At 43.7% G+C, this 15,934-nt stretch overlaps 1 long non-coding RNA gene across 1 annotated transcript; it reads left to right on the forward strand.

Moving 5' to 3' along the window:
- The first annotated feature begins 7 nt into the window (after positions 1-7).
- On the forward strand, positions 8-15,162 carry LOC119088176. The gene is made up of 4 exons (XR_005091772.1): positions 8-185; positions 12,347-12,496; positions 12,858-12,984; positions 14,936-15,162. It is a non-coding gene; the product is annotated as an uncharacterized LOC119088176 (long non-coding RNA).
- Positions 15,163-15,934: the final 772 nt, after the last annotated feature.

The raw sequence follows: 15,934 nt of genomic DNA on the forward strand, positions 1-15,934 counted from the left end.
TGTTGGGTGACTCCAGGACTCCCAACTCAAGTCCTGGACGTGAGAATCTCGCTATGGTTACTCAACTCTCAGCCTAGCCTTCTCGCTTCTGGTCCCTCAGAATCGATGCTGGGAGAACCTAGCTACGGTCGAGGCTCAGAGGGCAGAAGGCTCGTGGCTGCTAGGAATGGAAAAGCTGGCCACCGGTAAACCTGTGGTCTGTTGCTTCCCTAGACTCTCCCAACTATTTCCCCTTCACCTTTCTGGAAAGTTTGTGGGGTCAATCACTTCTACTCTCTTTTCCATATTTTAGTCATATGAGATTCTGAAGTATCTTTTATCTTCTCATACTTGCCAGCCGAAGTCCAAAGATTATTTTACCAGTGTCTCTGCATAAATTTTCCCTCCCCTCCCCTGTCTCCCTCCTCTCCATCTCTATGTGCTACTGGTGGGAAGTTAATGATTTTTTTTCCTCACTCAGGGAGTAGTCACCTCTTGGTATCCAAGGTTAATATTCTTCATTTAAGTAGTGAGTGTAACACTCCAGACCACTTTTGACCAGTCTTGTTAACCCCAGATCCTGCTGTACGGAAAGGCCTCTCAGAGGTTCTTTCTGGCCTTGTCAAAGGCCAGGCCAGGGAGGTTTACAGTTGGAACTGGGCTACAACTGTAGCAATGGGAGACTGGCAAGAAAAGTAGTAAAAGGAGCTACCCAGATACAGGGCTTGAACTCAGGCCCAGGAAACTCATCTTGATTGCCAGTCACTGGGGTATCACAAGTGGTTGTTTTTAAAACATTTCTATTTTTCATCTTTTTTAAAATATGTCTGAGTGTTTTGCCTGCAGGAATCTGTGTGCCCGGCATGTCTAGCTAGTGTCCACAGAGGCCAGAAGAGGGCTCAGAATCCCCGAGAGTGGAGGCACAGAAGTTGTGAGCCGCTGAGTGAGCTCACACATTCCACATGAGTGCTGGGAGCTGAACCCAGGTTTATTGCAAGAGCAACCAGTGCTTTTAACCACCGAACCTTCCCTCCAGGCCCGCAAGTGACCATTACAAATTTGGTATGACCATATCTAAAGGTGTCTACATGGTGACAACAGAGGGTGGGATGAATTAGTAAGTACAGTGGCGGAATGAAAGTGGAAAGTGGGGCAGACTGGTTGAAAAAGAGAAAGAGGTGCATGTCTGAAGGAAGGCAGTGGTGAGGGTAGCGTCTGGGTGCTGATGGCCGAAACAGCACCGCAGAGGTCAGTTTCTGTGGGGAAGTTAAGAGGGAAGTGGAGATGACTCCAGTTTCAAGATGAGAGTGCTATCACTCGTGGGAACTGAAGAAACATCTTTTTGCACTAGAGGGATAGGTGTTTGAGTTTGAGAATGCTGAGTGTGTTACAGAGGTACCTATCCTAGTGATCATGGAGTGCTGAGTGTGGTTACCTGGCCACCTCTTCAGTGATCATTGGAAACTTAGCTTCGGCTTGTGCCACTGGGCCGACCCTCAGGCAGCTTCCCTCGAATTTATTTTAATCCAACAGTCTGTACTGAGTGGATGACCATGAGTTGGTCCAGAGACAGGACTGAGGGAGAGGAAAGAAAAGGGATGGGGAGGAGAGAGAATCAGTTCACAGAGAACGAAAGAATGAATAAGGCCATAAACAATTAATCCAAACATGCCTGATCAGAAGAGGGAGATGGGGCGTTTAACCACTTGGGATAACTGGTGTTGGAGACGTAGCCTTGGTGCAGAGCACTCATTTTCTTTCCTGTGTAATTTCCCATGAACTCTAGTTCCTCGAAGCTGTTCCCACATCTGTTTGGGAGCCAGTCTCCACCTGCTGTCCAGTTTTAGACACAGCTACCAATCTGGATATGGAGAAGGCAGCCACCTTCCAAAGTCAGTGCCAACGGTGGTGGTTTTTACTAGCCACTGTCCTTCCTTTCCTCCTTTCATTATCACTCAAGAATGTTATGTAGTGATCTGAAAACAGTGTGATTTGCTCATCTTCTCAGCCTTTCAAGCCTCCTCCCTCCCTTTTCTAAAGCTCAGCGTATCCATTGGTGTTGCATTTGGTATCCCTGCTTCCAGCCTCACACTGGGCTTTAGTTTTGTGGGCACCTGGCTGGTGGCAGTTACTAATAAGATGACACATGAAGTGCTTCTTAGGTGACTGGGTCTCAGGGGAGAGGCTGCAAGAGGTGATGAGTAAGTGCTGCAGTCTAGCCAAGATTGGTAGCTAAGAGCTAGGTAGGGCCTTGGTGTCAGATTCCTAGGTTCAAGTCCTGCTTTCATTCCTTACTTCCCTAGTAATTTACTGGTCCAGTCTATGTCTCAATTCTGTTACCTACAAAATGATATGATAGTAGCACTCGTTTAGGATAACGTGTAACTTGCCTTGAGTGTCAGACTCATTACCAAGTTTAAAACCTATGCTCTCACCCTTGCACAGCCTCACTGTTTGCAGGGTTGTGAAGATCAGAGACACATCGAGAGACACTCAGGCAGTGTTTACTGCATCTGTTGCCAGCATGATGCCTGCTTTCTTCATCCCTTGGCTTTCCAGATCTCTTTCTGTGTCTGTGTCTCTCTTTGTTTCTTTCTCCGCCCCCCATATTTTATATGTGTGTGCCATGTTCGTGCATGTACACAGGTATGCTCTTGTGTGTGTGTGTGTGTGTTGTGTATGTTCATGTGGGTGTATGCCAGAAGTATTGTGTGTTATTCCTCAGGCTTAGGCACTAGTTCTCTTCTCCTCCCCTCTCCCCTCTGCTCCCCTTCTCTTCACTCCCCTTTCCCCTTCCCTCCTCAAGATGTCTCATTGGCTAACAAACCCCAAGGACCCATCAGTCTCACTTTTCCCAACAATGGGATTACAAACATGTGTCACCTTCCTACCATGCCCACTTTTTAAAATACATTGTTTCTGGGTACTGAATTCAGGTCCTTGGAAGAAGCAAACACTCCACCAGCTGAGCCGTCTCCCCAGTCCTGTGTCTCCATCTCGACTTGCTTCTCATCTCTGATCTTGGCTCTGACACGCACCTTTTCAGTTCTTATACTGTTCTTTAACCTTTCTCCATACTATCATTTTCTGTCTTCCAGCTACATATCCTGGTGATGTTCCCATCAAGATTACGTATTTCAATGTTAATGTTAAAACATAATTTCTGTTTTGAGTAGGGACAGTTAATATAAATGTCATTAATAAACAATAGTAATTTAGACATGAAGGCCAACCAAAGCCAAGAGATGGCTGGAAGAGATGTCTCAGTGAGTAAGAGTACTTATTCTGCAAAGTGTGAAGACAGGAGTTGGAATCCCTAGGCTGTTCCCACAATCCTGAAGGTGCGGCAGAGTTGGGTGGGTCCTGAGACTCTCTAAACTAGCCCCTCAGTGAAAGTGGTAAGCTTCTGGTTCAGGGAGAGACGATGCCTCCAGGCAAAAGGGTGGAGGAGGATGGGGAGGAACCTGACATCCTGCTGTGGCCTCTGAATTTATGGGCATGGGTGTGCACATAGCACACACACACACACACACACACACATGCACATACATGCACACGCACACACACACGCACACGCACGCACGCACGCACGCACACACAGACAGAGAGATGGACACACATACAGACACACACACACCAGAAATTCCGTGGTTCCACTGTGTGTGCCAAAAGGTCAGGGAAATTCTAATAATTGGCAATTTTAGCTAAATTTCCTTCTATAGCTTTATGGCAAAGTCTTTTTTCTTCACATTTTAATTTATTCTTTGAGAATTTCAAACATGTATACAATATATTTTAATCATCTTCTCCTGGGGACTTCCCTTCTAAGTCCTCCTGGATCCTTCTTCCATGTCCTTCACCCCAGCTGCCCAAAGTTCCTCTTCTTAGGGGTGGGGCTTAAGAGCTTTTCCCTCGTTTTGCTGGGATATTGATGAACTTGATCATGCCCAGGTGTTGTGCACACAGCCATAGCTACTTGAGTAAATGAGTGCAATAGCCCTGCCAGGTCCAGAAGACATTGTTTTGCTCTGGTCCTCCTTAACCTCTGTCTTTTCTACTCTTTCTGCTCACTCTTCTGTGACATTCCCTGAGCAGGAAGTGTACAGGAAGTGTGATACAGAGGTCTCTTTTAGGGCAGAGCATTTTATAGACACATTTCATTCTCTGCACTTTGACAAGTTGTGAGTATCTGTATTAACCATTGTCCACTGCAAAAAGATGCTCATTTTGAGGAGGATTGAGAACTGCACTGTGAATGCAGAGAGTATTTGGAAGGTAATTTGGCACTATGTTAACTTAGCAAAATAATAGTAATAGTTTTTCCCCTAGGTCATGTGAGCTCCCCAGCCATGGATTCTTGGCCAGATTTACAGCAACAGACCTGAGTTTACTCCTGTAGAGGGAGGTCTTAAATCCAACTAGAAAACAGTTGGTTCCTCACACAGCATTTATACCACTATTGTACTCATGGACAAATCTTTCAAGGATCATTATCATAGCTCACAGTGTTCTCAGCTGGGCAAGATCTTGATTTTTCTTCATTGCGGCCTACATGGCACCTTCTGGTACTATGAAAGCTATCAAGCATGGAGGAAGCTTCCTGGTCTGTATCAGTTTGATTTTTCTATGTCTTGTGTCCAGTGTATGGTGTCTTTAGTAATAGGGTCTTACAATCAAGTTCTGGTGGGCAACTGGGAAAAATGACAATAGCTTGTGTTGCTTTTGGTGGTCTCTGGGGTCTCATTGATCAACAACTAAAAAGGAGGTATTCCATACATGGCTTTTTGCTTGCTAATCTATGACTTCTTGGAGTAGAATTAACCTCTGTGTAGGACAACTCCATTTAAACTTTTGTTTGTTCATTTGTCTGTCTGTCTACTTATCCATCCATGAAGCCTATAAAATAGTAAGTTTTCAAATGAATAGTTCAAATATTGCTAGTATTAGTTACCCCTCTCCACATTCCCTCCAGTGTCCCCATTGAACCTACACCCCTATTGTTATTTTTCTATTTTTCTTGGTAAATTTTGTCAAATAAGCAGTACTCAAAGAATAAAGTCAGGATGGATCACTATTCCTTCTCTTGAAGACTTTTAATGCCTCTTCCTTCCCCCAGGGTTTGACTCTTCTGTCTGAGGTGAAATCTCTAGTAGATCCTATTGACTCTTAGGGTCATGCTAAGAAATAAGTCTCTGTTCATTTCCTACTACACGAGCAACCTTATATCCATAGCCAGAAGACAATTTCCCTGAATGCTGTAATTCTTCCTCTTTCCCACCTGCACTGCTGGGGGTAAGATGCCTCTACAAGAAAGGAGATCATCTTCCCCATCGGCTGTTTGGAGTTTCTGCTCCTCCTGGCTCATCCAGCTGTTTCTGGTTCTGAGTAAGGGTTGGTACTATGTACAGAAGAGAGCAATGCAACAAAACATTCTAAGTTCTCTGTAATACTGTATTCTATTTTTCTTCCTTGGAAGATCCTCTCCCTGGCACTCACATATAAGAGAAAGCATACAATATATGTACTTTTAGATCTGTGTTATCTTATTCAGGATGGTTTTTTTCCTAGCATTATACATTTACCTGCATATTTCATAACCTCATTTTTTTTTCTTAACAGCTGAATAATGTTCCATTGTATGAATGTACCACATTTACATTTTCTGTTCATCAGTTGATGGACATCTAGTCTGTTTCTGATTTCTGGCTGTTATGCATAGAGCAGCAATAAACATGGATGAGCAAGTATCTCTGTAGTAGGATCATTTGGGTATATGATCAAGAGTAGTATAGCTGGATCTTGAAGTAGATCAATTCCAGCTTCCTAAGGAACTGCCACACTTGTTTCCATAGTGTTTGTGCAAGTTTGCACTCCCACCAGCAATGAATAAATGTCCCCCTTTCCTATATTCTTGCCACCATATGCTGTTATTTGTAAAAGAGAAGATATGGTTGAAGGACACCTACAATAAATCCATATGGAAATCTACTACTGCAGAAGCTTCCAAAAGCAAATATACACATAAAAGGAATCTAAATGAAGTCACCAATTAGTAGAAGTGACAATGCTCCAAGCAGACATCTTATGCTATCAAGTAAAGCCTCCAATTCCAGAAATGGGTTGCATCTTGCTGAGTCATTAGCCAAATCCCCCGAACAATATAGGCTATTGGTTTCTCTTCACAACTTAGTAGCAAGGCTCTATTGTGGAAGACACTTATGTCATTGGACACAGAGAAGTTGAGCTGGCACCTGACTTGAAGCTCACTCTTACTGAGTAGCATTCATGGGGCTGGAAAGTATTCTGCACACTACTGTAGGAGAAAAAATAATCATCATTATCACCAATCTATAAACCCTACAACAGTGACCTGGTATACTAGTGACTGCAAGAAAAACCAATGCAATAGTGGCACTAATGTTATGAGATTAATCAATCACTTTGTGATTGGATTTAAGGCCCATTTAATGTGATGTAATCCATACTTGACACTGCTAAAATTGCCGAGGACCTGAGACTAGATAGGTCATTGACATAGGGGAAAGCCTATACAATTATTCTGCCAAAGGAACATAGCAATACAATGACTCCTCATCACATACTGCTATATCCATAGATCAGTGCCTCACTCAGTTCACATCAGAGAGTCTTTTTCATGTAGATAGCAACTAATGCAGAGACTCACAACTGGACAATGAGAGAGTGAGATATTTTGGAGCATTCAGTCTTGAAAGGGATGTTTTCATCAGACCCCCCACCTCAAGGCTGAGAGATACATGTGGAAGAGGATGCAGAAAGATTGTAAATGCCAGAGCTCTAAGGAAGCAGTGTCTTCCATGTACAACAGGGCTGATACACATATGAACTCACAATGACTGTGACAGCATATACAAGGCCTGTATAGGTTCAAGCCACTTGGGGTCCCAGCACTAAGAGGAGGAAGATGATGCGAGGTTCCATCTAGAACCAAGAAGCTGTTTGCAATTGATACCTGATGGGAAAAAAAAATCAGTTTTCTCCAATGAAGTGTCACTAGGAATATCAACTACACTCCAGGGCATGCCTCATGACCAGTATTAGTAGACCAACACAAAACAAACATCTTGGCTTTTGTTGTGTACTTCTTATTGTATGTTTTGTCTTACTGGTCTTTTGAATGTTCTGATTTTCATTTTTGTGTTTGTTTGTTTTTGTGTTTGCTTTTACTTGTTTTAAAAGAGAGAACATAATGTTGGGTAGGTGAGGAGTGGGGGGATGTGGCAGAGATTGGGGGAGAGTAAGGAGCATGATCAAAATACAGAGTATGAAAAGAATTTTTAAAATTAAAACCTCAGCCATTGAACTAAATTAATAAAAAGAACTATTCTGAGCTGATGCAAGATGCTTCCGGGCTTGCCAGGGTCTTCAAGCTGACTTTTATTTCATCAACGTGAATGTGCTCTTCAGGACCTTCCCTTCTATTGCATGGTTGGAATTTTGATCATGTTTCTTTAACACTGGCAAAGGCATCTCCTTTGCTCTCTTCCTGTGTCTCCTGCATTCAGCCAGTTCTTCTCCAGCTTCTGTTGGCTCAGGTCACTTCATTCTCAGAGGGTCTCTTGGACAGGATTTTAATCAAAGCTAGCACCAGTTTTCCTTTCCTTGTGCCTCATAGGTGACTCATGGGATCCTGCACACCTCTTTCTTTCTCCAATCACCATTAGTGATGTTTCCTGACATTTACACTCATTGTATTCAGGGAGAGGGAAGTTTCAAGATATCCTCATAACTCTAGTTCTGTGTTTATCTTGCTTGGTTTCACTGTGAAATTTGAGGCTGTTGTGGCCTTTTTCGGTCCTTTCTCCTCTGGGTCCCCCATGACCTGGACAGGGTCCTGCCTCTCTAGCCTTGTCTACTATCCTTTCTGAGACCTTCCTTCTCTGCAGAAACCTTCCAACTTTTCAGCCTCTTTTCTCCTCACACACTTACATTTCATCTTATTCTTTACGTCACTGCAGCCAAGCCAAAGGATTCCAAATCCTGTACTCTTGCTGTTTTCTATGACCAAATGTTAAACCCCTCAAGCTTATTGAACAAAGTGAGAATCCATCTATCTGATCTTTCCCAACATGCCCCTTATTGTGAGCCCCAACTCTAAACAATATTGCTATTCAACAAAGCTGCTTCTATATCAGAATCTGCCAGGCTCACGCAGCCTGCTGCCCCCTTCTCCTTCTCAGCCTCACAGTACCTGTGCTCTTAGGGTTTGACAGCTGTTTCCTTAGCCACAGGCTCCTGGCCAGTGTTGGTGAACAATACTAATCGTCTACCCCCATCAGTCTTATTTCCCACTGGACTGTTGTCTTCACCAGCATCATTGTCATAGACAGATGTCCTTTCCTCCTTCCCTCCATTTCATGCTCTATTATACGGCCACAGTGGGTTGCAATGTCACAAAAGCTTAACTACAGAACTTAAGAGGAGGGCCAAGGTTGCTCATTAAGGCTATGGAAACCATACCAATCTGGCCCCAGTGCTGGTTTTTCTACTCTCTGTATTATTCCTGGTGTCAGGCTACGTGCAGTTCTCAAAATTTACCGTGTCAGTTTCTGGAAAGTGCATTTTCATTTTCTGCCAAGCATGTCTTCCTCCCCCTGTGCTCAACTGTAAGTTGATAAAGAATTTACCTGAAACATTTATCTGATTCAGGCTGCTAGTTCCTGCAGCCAGCCAAAAACAATGTTTTTTTGGAGTGGAGATTAAACCTTGGACTTCACACAGTCTAGGCCAGTGTTCTGTACTCCTGAGTTATATTATTTACCCAGTTCAGCTCTTTATATAGGCTGCTTACTTTCATATGCTTTACTATACCTTGCGTTCTGAGATTTTTATCCTCGTATTTTGTAGTTATAGAATTCTCAGTCTATTTCCATCATTTGATAATCTAGAGAACAAGACCACTTATTATCTTTGTGACCCAGTGCCCAGTATCTACCCAGCGTGCTAGTCTCTCAATAATAAAAGCTTATTGTCATTTAAACATTATTTAAACAGCTCTGAGTTATTCTCTCTAACTGGAATGCCCTTCCCCTCTGCCCCTTTCATCTAGCTGATCTGTACAGTTTGAAAACTTTGCCTTTCATGCAAGACTCTCCTTCCTTCTCCCCTTGCCCCCAGCACACCCCCTAAAGCTTCTACTAGGAAGCAGCTCTGGACACGTGTCCTTTCTCACAAAGTGCCCTCACTCCAGAGAGGAGACTTTTATTATTGCCTCTTTATTGTTGTCTTGGGCCTCATATTTAAGATGTTCAATGACTATTTGAGGGACCTCTGGCTGGATTTGCAAGATAAGCTAAGATCAAATGAATTATCCAAAGAGAGATATCTGGTTACTGGAAGGTGGGGTCTTCTCTATGGGTTAGCCTTAGTCATCAGGATATCTGAATCAGGCTAACAATGACAAGTCAAGGTAGCACCCTCATCCCCAAGGACTGGGAATTCTACAGTCCCAGATGCAGCTCCATCTGCTCCAGAGTCCCAAGCAGAAAGGGACTTCCCATGAGATTTAGACCTCAGTCTCTCCCTTTCCTAGGAGCTCAATCTTTCTTACCATGAATTTCTACTTCCCACAACAAACATATTTTCTGTCTTCTGAGAGCTGTAGGAGCAAGGGAAGATCTGAGACTAGGGACTTGAAAGGAAATCACCCAGGCAAGGGCTATGTAGAGGAGGCTGGGTAGATAGGATCATTCTCCAGAGGGAGGCAGGCCTTCCCATCTCTGACATTGTAAGTACAGTCTGCCCAGGGCCACTTCCCAAGGCTTCCTGCCAAGCTTCTGCTGCCTGTGCCCTGTGATCCAGCAAGGGGCAGAAACTGACTAGAGCACATGCCGTAACAGAGGCAGCAGACATGGAGAGAAGATTCTTCAACATGTTGGGAGTGCTTGCAGCAAGAACAGAGCACAGGCACAAAAGTCTTTATGCATGGAAAGAAGATGAAAAACAGATCAATTTTCCTCATCTGATATAGTATTAGAAACTAGGAAAGTCGAGAGGTGTGTTCTTGCTAATTTCTTGACCAGGTTTGCTTCATACGTATATATGATAGGAGGCTGAATTGACTTTTATTTTTACTTTATGTGTATGAATATCTATATGTAGGTACGTCACATACACGAACGTACTTATGAAAGCCACACATTTCAGATCTCTCTCTCTCTCTCACCTGATGTAGGTGTTGGGTACCAAACTGGATCCCTTTGGGAGAGCAGTGCACACTCTGAGCAGCTGAGTTTATAAACTCTCTGGCTCCATAAACTTGGTTTTCTTAATGATCTTCTGTTGCCACCAGATGGCAGCACACATTGAGACAACAGCCCTTCTAGCCCTGTCTGTCAAACAGTTGAGCTGTGGAAACAGCCTAAATGGCTACTGCTAGATGAATGGATCGGAGAATGTGATAACTACACACAGCAGAACACCGTTCAGCTTTTAGAAATAGGATAGCCTGCCATCTCCAAATATGTGTTTTTTTGGTAAAACAAATATTTTAATATCCCATTTATCTAGTCAAATGTACTCAATATTCTCATCTCAGAATCCTTAACTGAGATGTAAGGTAACATGTTCATAAATTCAGACATAGGATGGAACGTCTTTTGGGAGTATTTGTTATGCAACCTACCACCCAGTTACACAGAGAAAACCTATCTCAAAAAAAAAATTGTCAATACTCATCAACTAGAATTCTGTTGGCTGCTGTATTTGTTTTGCTCATAAAGTTTTATGTTTCTTGAATGCAGAACACACACACACACACACACACACACACACACACACACTATTAATTTTTTGAGACATCTCATGTAGTTCTGTAACCCAGGTTGTCCTTAGACTTGCCATGTAATGGAGGATGGCCTTCTTCCCTCCCTCAATTGCAGGGATTACCACCGGCTTAGACATATATTTGAATCTCCTAAAAATTTTAACAAAACCAGGGATGCCTTCTAAAAGCATTAATCCTGCTTCCACAGAGATAGTCTTAAACTTACTGTGTTTATTTTGGCATTGTTTGTATTAGAATGGACATTCCTTGTACTAGAATATCAGACAGAGGGTGACATTTGAAGTTTTGGTTGCAAATTAGTATCTTACAGCTATATGTAACAGAGACCATAAGTTGCTCAGAATCTTTAGTTTCATTTGGTAGGTGGCTGATACATGGCACAATGAATACAATTCAAAGGGAATATTGTTTTCTCTTTGTGACTCAGTGTCTTGACCCTTATGTTTCCATCCTGCTCAGTATCTCCATCACTGGCCACCTTACTCTCCTTAGGTCTACCTTTTCTCTGGGAATGAGGCATTTTATGGGATCTGGTCAGTTGGACTTGAAGAATGGAGGGTTCCACAGGGTTCCTCTTCCTTCCCCTGGATGCTGTCTTCCTAGCTAAGCCTAAGCGTTAGTCCTTTTCCTGAACTATTGCCCATTCCCAGTTGCCCATCCCCACTCATGAGCATGTATTCATCTAGATGATACCGGGGAAGAATAGTTGAGATTCTTCAGGGAGAATGCCTTTGATGGAAGGAACAGAAACTAGGCGTGTGTCTGATGGTTGGGGATTGGATTGCAGGTACAGAAAACATCCTGAGAAGATTTTAAGAGGGAGGAGGGAGGCTGAGGAGCAGGGGAGTTAGGAGCTTCACTAACTTCTCTGTGGCACATGGCAGGGATGACTTCTCAAATGAACTGTGAGCTCATTTAGGAGAACCACCTTTTTCCTGTATGAAATCTGAAGAAAATGTAGTATGTTTTGTTGTTTTTCTTTCCATAGAACACTCTTTCAGCTTCCAGTGGTAGGTGTTGTTAGGGACCAGTGTCATTGTGGGTACAGGATACAGGCACAGAGGAACGGGTCATAGTCTCACCCATGGCAGTGGTGGTTACTACAGAAGCACAGGCCTGTCCGTCTTGAAAAGATGTAATGTATTGTCTATGGGGCAGATGGGAGGCCTTGGCTGGTTTATTGTGGAGGTTTCAGGTTTAGTTAGAGATGGGGAAAGAGGCTTCTTCTGAGATATCTGTGGTTCTAGTTTTCAAAGGAAATTGAATCTGTGATGGGAGGAGAATCCACCCACTACATGTCCAGGGAGAGGACGGTGATCTCGGAGATGTCATCTCTGCTTTGGTGGACCTTCCTATTGGCATGGGAGATGCTTCAGAGGGACATATTTCTGTTGGCCAGGGAGTGGAGGACAGGGCTCCAGAACCTGGGGAGGGAATTGAGGACATTCGTGTTGCTGCTTGCTGGCAGGTCATTTTTCTGTAGCTGAAGGGAATCTGTAAGAATAGCACATATTCAAAAATTTCCCTTCATTTTGTTCCCAGGCCTCCTGAGACCAGCACAGCTCTGCTATTTCATGTGCAAATGACCTTCTCAGCAGTCTTTCTGGCATAACCTTGATGTCCACAACACTGGCAGCAACTTCCAGGCAAAGAAACTCTTTGGAACTCTAACCATCTCCTTTCTGTCTTCAGGTGAGCAGACCTAGCTTGTGGTCCATGGTGAACATCATCCACGTGGTGTCCAGGGCAAGGGGGGGTGGAGGCAGCAGGTCTGACACTGGTGTAGCACTGTGGAGGTTAGGGACAGGGCGGGTTTCAGCCAGGGGGACTGGGGTCTGTATTGTCCCATTAGCTGTGGGAGGTGGATAACAGCCCTAGACTGCAAGAGTTAAGGGATGAGTTTGACAGTGAGGCAGGTACTGAGTGGATGTTCCACTGCAACTCCAAAGGAGACACAGACAGAAATCAGTGAGGATGGGGCCAGCAAGTGTGGGCGGAGGGAGGTCCTCACAGAAGCGTCCTGCCAATGCCTGCTCTTATTCCATCGACCTAGAAGCGGAAGGCCTATGTTTATGTGGGGCTTGCAGCAGAGCTATCTGACATCGGATGTGAACAGAAATGCCCTGTAGTCCTGCTCCCCGTCCTCAGCAACTGTGGAAGCCCAAGGTCCCTTGATCCAGGTACACAGAGCTGCTTTCTGTGCAGGGGAGGCTGCTGCTGATTTCCCTAGGCTTCGTGGTTCTTCTGAGGCTGGAGGTTTCGGGTCTGCCTTCAGAACAGGGCGTTACTGCAGTGCCCATCTCCTCCTTTGGGCTGGTCTTCATCCCTTCTCTTCCCCTTTTATTCCATCAGCAAAAGAGCCTCTGCTCCGCTCACTCTTCTGTGAGTTCACAGTATGAGGCTGCTATACTCTCTTTCCTGTCCTCTTCACACTGGTTGTGAGGGGTAGTGACCACTCCAAATCCTGGAACAAAGGGATATTAGCTTATGACACAGACAGACAGACGGCCCCCCCCCCAAGTTTTGCCCAATCCAATGTATTGCTTACCATCTGTGGTCATCTCAGCTAAGGAAAATGAAAATACTCTGAACTGAAAACAGGCCATCTACTCTCATTTGTCTTGATTTATCAGAGATTCTCTCAAGAATTAAGTATATATATATATATATATATATATATATATATATATATATATAAATATATGTGTGTGTGTGTAGTGTGTGTGTATACACATTACTGGTAATAATTATGGAAAAAGTCTCTATATTTCTTACAGTCTTTTTTTTTTTTTTTTTTTTTCGAGACAGGGTTTCTCTGTGTAGCTTTGCGCCTTTCCTGGAACTCTGTAGCCCAGGCTGGCCTCCAACTCACAGAGATCCGCCTGGCTCTGCCTCCTGAGTACTGGGATTAAAGGCGTGCGCCACGACCGCCCGGCTAAAAGTCTCTACATTTCTAAAAAACAATTGCTCTATAACTTCCTTTTATTAGATGTGCATGTGTCTAGGAATTTATGTGTCTTCATCAATATTAACCTTTACAATCCTCACCAAATCCTTTGAAAAACCAAGATCCACCTTCAGTGACCCATTTGTCATTCCAAAGGTCCTGGACAGGTACATGACACCTTCTCCATCAGCCCAGCCATTTTACTTATCTGCCTCCCTGTGTGCCATGTGAAAGGAAGGACCCAATTAGCCTGAAGAGGTTCTTTCCATGGCCTTTTATTTTGTATTTCTCCATGGGACGGGGGAACGAACATGACTCCCTCTGGACAGCCTGCCTCCAGGTGTAGCTCTTTGGTTCTGGAGACACTTGTCAATTCCATCTCTACAGAAAGCTGTCCTCTGTTGCTACCTGTGACTAATGGCTTTCCTTCTCCTACAATAAAAATAGGTCAAGATGAGACAGGTATGCCTCAGGCAGCTGCATGTTCACATCTATCTCGTCAGGCTTTAAGTGGGCACTCTGCTTGACTGTTGAAACCTGCGTGGAAGGTCACCATGACTGTGGATTCCCGGAGGCTGGGTCATGTCGTCTAACTTTTCATCCCTCCATCTCCATGTTTTGCTTTGTGTCGTGACCAGAACTCTCTTGTTGCCTTTACCAAATACCTGCCTCTTTACCTTATATTTTGATCAGTTACATTGTCAGGATTTTCCAGAGAAATAGGACAAACATGCCATGCATGTTGTGGTAGTTTGAACAGGAATAGGCTCCCATAGGCTAATATATTTGAACGTTCGATCATTTGGGATATTTGACAGGTATTAGGAAGTATGGTCTTATTGGAGCAGGTGTGGCCTTGTTGGAGGAAATGTGTCACTGGAGGTGGGCTTTGGGGTTTCAAATGCTCAAGCCAGGCCCAGTGTCTCTCTTTTACTGCTGCCTGTGGATCCAGATGTAAACTCTCAGCTCCTTCTCCAGCACCATGTCTGCTTGCATGCTGCCATGCTCCCCGACATGATGACAATGGACTAAACCTCTGAACTATAAGCCAGCCCCAGTTAAATGTTTTCCTTTATGAGTTGCCCTGGTCGTGGTGTTTTTTCACAGCCAAAGAACATTGACTAAGACTGAATTATACACCCTATTGTCACATGTATCATACACATATCTTTGTTTATTTGAAGGAACTGCAGACAAGTCCAGAATCCGTGGGACAAAACATCAGGCTGAAGATCCAAAAAGAGCCACAGTTCAAGTTCAAAGGCAGCGGCTGGCAGAAATCCTCAAGGGAGACTAGTCTTTTTGACTGGGGCTTTGGCTATTTATATGAAGACCAACATTATGTGCTTTAGTTAAACTCCAGTGATTTAAATGCTAATTAAAATGAAAAATACCTTCACAGAAAAATCTACAGTAATGTTTGACCTGGCTACTGTGACCTAATCACACATATGTGTGTGTGCTTACACACACACACACACACACACACACACACACACACACACACATGCACACACATACACGTACACGTACACATGCACACATGTATGCAACACAATGCTAGGTGAGAGGTAGTGGAATAGAAAGACTGAAATTGATAATTTTTGGAAGTGACTTGTGAAGGGTTCCTTTCCTTTTCCTGAAAATACTGAGCACTAGAATTGGGGGTTATGAGACTCTGAAACAGCTTTGATCTTTGGTTTCACAATCTGACAACATTAAGAAGTACAGAAGCAAACAGTTATTTCTACTCTCTCATACTAGTACTCAGTATTAACTGTAGATTTTGACTTTCCATTGAAAAATGGCAGATTTGATTTTCTTCCTATTTTGAATGATTAAGAATTACTCTATAAGGTTTGAGGCTCCAGTGTTCTGACTCCAGATTCTTGGATTTCCTTTTGATTCCTCCTTCTGGCTTCCTGTTGCTTTCAAAGCACAGGGAACTACTCCAAGCCTTCACTTGTTAATCATCACGCCCAGGGCTCAGAGAGCTGGTATTATTCATTCTAAAGAAAGGAGCCCAGAACTAAAAGCCTTCCACAACATTCCATAAAAAAGCTTCAAGGCCTTGTAAGGCAAAGGGATAGGGCTGTCTTTGTATTATGCTTCATGGTCTGGGCATGCAACTGTGAGGGTTCATCCTGGCTCCTTCAATTAGTTCAAAGAGACCACGGGGAAAA

Source organism: Peromyscus leucopus, chromosome 6, assembly GCF_004664715.2.
Source record: "Peromyscus leucopus breed LL Stock chromosome 6, UCI_PerLeu_2.1, whole genome shotgun sequence".
In the NCBI taxonomy this organism is placed as follows: Eukaryota; Metazoa; Chordata; class Mammalia; order Rodentia; family Cricetidae; genus Peromyscus; species Peromyscus leucopus.